The sequence below is a fragment of the Macaca nemestrina genome, chromosome 9, assembly GCF_043159975.1.
Source record: "Macaca nemestrina isolate mMacNem1 chromosome 9, mMacNem.hap1, whole genome shotgun sequence".
Taxonomy (NCBI): domain Eukaryota; kingdom Metazoa; phylum Chordata; class Mammalia; order Primates; family Cercopithecidae; genus Macaca; species Macaca nemestrina.
Window position 1 is genome coordinate 59,089,592 of NC_092133.1, and position 6,083 is coordinate 59,095,674.

Genomic DNA, 6,083 nt, shown 5'->3' on the forward strand with positions numbered 1-6,083 from the left:
TGCCATTCTCCTGCCTCAGCCTCCCGAGTAGCTGGGACTACATTAGCTGGGACTACAGGCGCCCGCCACCTCGCCCGGCTAGTTTTTTGTATTTTTTAGTAGAGACAGGGTTTCACCGTGTTAGCCAGGATGGTCTTGATCTCCTGACCTCGTGATCCGCCCGTCTCGGCCTCCCAAAGTGCTGGGATTACAGGCTTGACCCACCGTGCCCGGCCATTAGGTTATTTTTTAGCTGAGAAACTGCAAAAGTTAAGTAACTGCCCAGACTTACCAGTAAGAAGCAAAGCCAAATACTCAGAAATTGTTACGCGATTGCATGAATGATGCTTATTATTAACCATCATCCTTCTCCTGGCACTTCAATGGGAGGGGTCAAGAACTAGAGTAAGATAAAAGTGGTCCATCATTTCACTCCCCAGCATTTTGGGCTCACACACATATACCAGTCTATCACATTGGATTAAGTGCTCAGTGTACCTCGCCAAGATACAGAAACGTATTGGAAGCATGACAGCCACATACACAGAAGCAGGTACAACATATTTCAGCATAGTTTCTCATGGTTCCTGGAACTGCTCAAAGGGAGACATGGCCAGCTGTTGGAGACAGCATCGACACAAAGTAAGCTCTAATGAAACCTGGAAAGCTCAGTTTTTGCTACACCACAGCCTTCCATAGCCAAGATTCCAGACAAACTTTCCATTCCAGACAAACTTAAACTAACACTCTATGTGCTTGCATTAAGGAAACGTTTACAAATATTGGATTCTCCTGGTTCTTGAACCAAATCCAGCTTTAGCAAACCCATATCCTTCTCCAGAGAGAGAAACTAGTTAGTGCTCAGTTGTCCTTGAACAATCACTAGGCCTTCAGTTTTCCCAGCTGGGGGAGCCAGTTCCTTGCACACTTCAGAAATCTCAAAAAATTTTAGTATTTCCAGAAGTGCAAACCACAAACCTCTGTGTCAGAATTTCCTGGTACATTTTTTGGAAGAGCTCATGCCTCACACATCCTGGACCTACTAAATCAGAGTATCCAGTATTGTAAACCCAAACTTGGCATTAATATTGTGTTTCCCAGTACTGGCCTGCTCAATGGCATCTCCGGATGGCTATGTAAGGGTGGGATGCTCCTAGCTTGCAAGGAGAATCTCATTTATGTAAGAATAATCTTTCATGTAAAGTATTCAAAACTCATTACTGTTGCAAACTTTTCATTCCAGTGCCTGGTTTTGTAGAAGAAGCCAGGGACCTAAAGTTTTAAACTTTCTTAAAATTGTACTCATTAAACAGCATGTTAATCATGGATCAGGGAATGCACATTATACAATCCATTAAGCTTGTGTATGTTCCTGGAAGACTGCAGATTGTATAAAAATACAAATGATCCAGCAGTTAAAATAATTGGCTATAATGAACAGCAAAATTAATTATGAATGACCACATTGCTTACCCAGTTGACCTAAGTCATTAGCAGATGTAATGGGTCAGGTAAAAATAAGATGTATTTTGGCTTCTACAAATTGCTCCACAAGCATCCACAATAGTCCTGGGATCTCATGGCCAGAACAGAGGCTAGACATGAGACAATGTATGAGAGTGAGGCCACTGATGGTCGTCGAGAGAAGCATTCACTACAAATCCATCATAAGAACATAATCTATTATAAGATCACGGATTTATTACAAGCAGGAAGAAAATTATTTACCTTTTCTAGTTAAATGAACTCTTCTGTACCACCAAGATGTTTTCTGATCAACTAAGCAGTGACTCACTAAATCAGCATTTCCCCCAATGTGTTCAGTGGTTCAGCAGAAGACTAATGCTAAGAGAAGTTGTGGGGGCTGGGCGCAGCGGCTCACGCCTGTAATCCCAGTGCTTTTGGAGGCCGAGGCAGGTGGATCATTTGAAGTCAGGAGTTCAAGACCAACCTGGCCAACATGGTGAAACCCTGTCTCTACTAAAAATACAAAAATTAGCTGGGCAGTAGTGGCATGCACCTGTAATCCCAGTTGCTCGGGAGGCTGAGGCAGGAGAATCACTTAAACCTGGGAGGCAGAGGTTGCAGTGAGCTGAGATCGTACCACTGCACTCCAGCCTGGGTGACAGAGTGAGACCTTGTCTCAAAAAAAAAAATGAGAAATTGGGAGTCCGTTGGGAGGTGGATGTGGGTGTGGAGGCAGGGCTTCTGGATCAAATGCTTTTAGAAAATGCCACCTTCCTGAGCCCTGTTTTGGAGAATTATGAACTTTAATTTGCATCTAGTATATTAAAGGTTGTGAGAGTTGAGCAGTAAGGAACTTCACTTCAGTTCTGCATTAATAAATGTTCCTAGCTGTAGGCAGCCAGACAAATGCTACCTAACCAAAGAAAAAAGGGAATCACAGAGAGGATTGGAAGTAACTACCAGAATAGGTGAGAAGACTGGAAAACCAAGAGTGTCAGAGGCAGAAAATCACTGAAATCACCTGGCTCGGGCATGGCCAGGGCCACTGCAAGTCATCTCATCTCTCCCTTTCCCTTTGTGACATTCTGCCGATGAACCATTTCAGGAGAAAGCATTTGAAGAGGCAAGCCCAGGTTAGAAGCCTGTTATCCAACCAATGGAGGCAGAGAAAATAATTATCCATCCTGCCAAATTCCTTCCAGGGAGCAATGAAAAGCCTCGCTTCAGAACTCACAGTAGGCAGCTCACCTCTCCCGGTCTCACACCCTCAGTAACAATTTTTCAGCTCAGCTTCATTTAACCCAGTGTTTCCCAAAATTATTCTATCTCTATTTCTTCACATAACACATATAAACAGTATAAGAGACTTTTAGATATGAGGTAGATAATAGTAAATGGGGTTAGCATGTGCATGAGGCACATGATTACTGTGTATTATACACAATTAGTATATCCCGTCATTAGCATGGTCAATTTTGAAGGTATACTGAGTTGTCAGTTACGTTTGCAATAGCATTCTGTACAGGTCATTCTGGGGAAGGTAGAGATTTTGAGGCAAATCAATCTAAATATCTCTGTCCCCCAATTTTAAAACAAGTCTACAAGAACTTTGTTTACAATGAATCCCAAGGCAGCCTTGATGGGAAGAAATTAACAAGAAGGCATCTTCTCAGTAATGATGGGGAAGAGAATTGCTTGTGTTGTTACTCTCTTCATTAATAAAATGACAATAATCTTCATGTTGTTTTCTGTTTCACAGTGTGCCTCCACTCACCTTACCTCTTTGATTCTGAGAGCTCTGGACTGATCATCCTCATACGATCCTAAGTTTCTCTGAACTCCAGCTTGCAGACCTGCCTCCTCTTTGCTCAGCAGCAGGCTGCCTCCCTGAGTCACTGGGTAGAAGAGTCTTTGATTACGGAATGTCACCAGCAACAAAACGGCCTGCCAGGTCTCATGTGATGCTAACCAAGGAAAAGATGCTACTCTCTGCCCCTGTAGCATTAAGGCTTCTGTTGTTTGTGTCTCCAGTTTTCCCACACTTCAGAGTCCACAGTATTCACAGTCAAATTAATCCCCAGGGAGTGAATGAGCTCAGTGCAGGGGAAATGAGGACCAGTGGGGATGCAGCTGGCCCACACACGACAGAGAGAGGAACAGAGCTGATTCTCACAAGCCTGGATATTAGAGTCAGCCAGCTGCTTACAGACAGCCCCAAGAAGAGAAAGAGAGGCTCAGCAGAATAGTTCTGCTTTCACCATCTCTGAAACAGGCATGGGCTATGTCAGCTCTGCCTGCCTCTGCCTCTGCTCAACCCATGTCTGGCCCTTGCAAGGCCAGCTGTCTACTGCACAAGGAATACCTGGCCTGACAGCACAATAGCTGCTTCTTCCCCATCAGTGATTGTGACCCAGATGGTTCACACCCATGCATTGGGCTGGAGTTTCAACACTGAACCTGACTAGTCTGCCAGATTCCTGGTTGCACCTTCCACTCTAGTTTCCCAACGAGACTAGACAAAAGTCACACATCCCAGTTCTCTGGTGCTGATTCATGTTTCCTGTGCCTTCTAGTTAACTCTGATGAACCTCTCTATCAAACAGGTTAATAGAAAACCCAGAATAAAGTGGCTTAAATACCAAAAGATTTGTTTATTTGTATAAAAGAAGTTCAAAAGTATGTGGTCCCATACTGGTAAGTTGGATTCACAAAGTCATCAAGGAACTCAGCCTCCTCCTATCTTTCTGCTTCTCGAGGACTCTCATGGTCCAAAATTGCTGTTGGAGTGCCACTCATCACATCCACATTTCAGACAGCAGAAAAGAATCAGCAAAGAAGACCCAAGGGACTTTCTCCAACTGTCTATATCCCTTCTAAGAACTATTTTCAGAATTCTGCACAATTTCTACTTTATTTCAATGACACATTGAAATGCACAGCTTCAAGGGGGGCTGGGGAGTACAGTTCTATTGTTGGACACACTGCCACTCACAATAATATAAGAGTTTCATTTGTGTATTAATTAGGATTAAGTTCACATTAATGTAGGTGGTCTAGGGTTGGTTTGGAGGCTCCATGATCACCAGGTCTCAGACTCCTTTTACCTTATGGTTCTACCATCCCATCATGGGACTTCCACTTCATGATCATTAATGGCTGCTCCTGCCCAGTTGTCACATGTACAATCCAAATAGCTGGAAGAAAGAGAGTCAGGAGATATTAATTATACTTCCTAATGGTTTCATGTGTCACTATGCTTGAACATATTAACTAGATTTTAATCACATAGCTGCTCCTAGCTGCAAGGGATGCCGAGAAATAAATTCAAGGTGACCATGCAGCCAGCTAACATTTGGGAATTCTATTTCTGGAAGAAGGGAAAATGCACATTGTAGCTAAATATCAGTTTCTACCACCATTGTTTTTTGAGCCAGGGTCTCTCTCTGTTGCACAGGCTGGAGTGCAATGGCACAATCATGGCTCACTGCAGCTTTGACCTCCCAGGCTCAAGTGATCTACCCATCTCAGCCTCCCAAGTTACTGGGGCTACAGGTGCATGCCACCATACTTGGCTACTTTTTAATTTTTGGTAGAGTTGGGGTGTTTCCATGCTGCCTAGGCTGGTCTTGAACTCTTGGTCTCAAGCAATCCTTCTGCCTCAGCCTCCCAAATTATTGGGGTTATAGGCGTGAGCCACCACAACTGGTCTCTACCATCATTTTTAAGGAAGAGAGACAGAAAGGATATTAGGTAAGTAATTAGTAATACTTATTATTGTTATAACCTCCCTAATCCACTAGGACATCCATTAAATGCTGAGACTTGCCTTGACCAAGCTCTGTCAGTAGCCCTGATCTCTTGGATCTAATTGAATTGGATGAGACTTTGCCAGCTCTCTTGGTTTTAAAATGTGGTATCATCCTAGAACTGGCCAATCATTCTGTCCTAACTAACCCCCATCATTCCCTAGCCCTGTCTAAGAGCTCCCAGCATATTTTATACTCCAGGCTCAGCTAGTTCCAACAAATAAACAACGGACTGCTGGCTACTTAAAAAAAAAAAAAAAAAAAATCACTCATGTCTGATCACAAGGTAGGTTTAGTATTACGGAAATGCCTCTTTAAATTCGTCATTTGATGAATTTGCATTTGTAAACAGAAGCGTATAGATGAACAAAATAATCAATGAATGAAGTGAAGCTTTGGTTTCAATCTAACCACTGAGTATATTATATTTGTCCTCTGCATGATAACTTAAGAAGCAAATCACCAATTTTAACCAATGAAAATCTCAACTTCATCCTACCATATTGAAATAAAAGAGTAATCAACAAACATTTTCAAATAGGCATTCCATAAGTAATCATTGTTTTGTCAAATTCAGGGAAACTTTAGAAGTTATAGACATGTCTGTTGGTCCTGCCTGAGGTCAATAGTTCTTAGCACATGAGACTTGGGAAAGGTTATAATACTACCATAATGGTATCTAATTTCACAGCATCCTGAATAAATGTGCTGGTGAGAACGCTGACCTCACAATAAGAAAATCTAGGTTTATATTCCAGCTTTGGAACTTTTTAAACTTTGTAACTCTATGCCAGTTACTCCACTCAACGACTTTAGATTCTTCTTCTCTCT

At 42.5% G+C, this 6,083-nt stretch overlaps 1 long non-coding RNA gene across 7 annotated transcripts in view; it reads right to left on the reverse strand.

Moving 5' to 3' along the window:
* Positions 1-3,779, reverse strand: part of LOC105466161 (uncharacterized) — a 94,387-nt gene extending 90,608 nt beyond the window's left edge. For 6 of the 7 annotated variants that reach the window (XR_011607790.1, XR_011607791.1, XR_011607788.1 and 3 more), the window contains exon 1: positions 3,226-3,779. This is a non-coding gene — a long non-coding RNA (uncharacterized lncRNA). Of the gene's footprint in view, positions 1-3,220 lie in introns of all 7 variants that reach the window. The other variant, XR_011607789.1, reaches the window with a different exon arrangement.
* Positions 3,780-6,083: the final 2,304 nt, after the last annotated feature.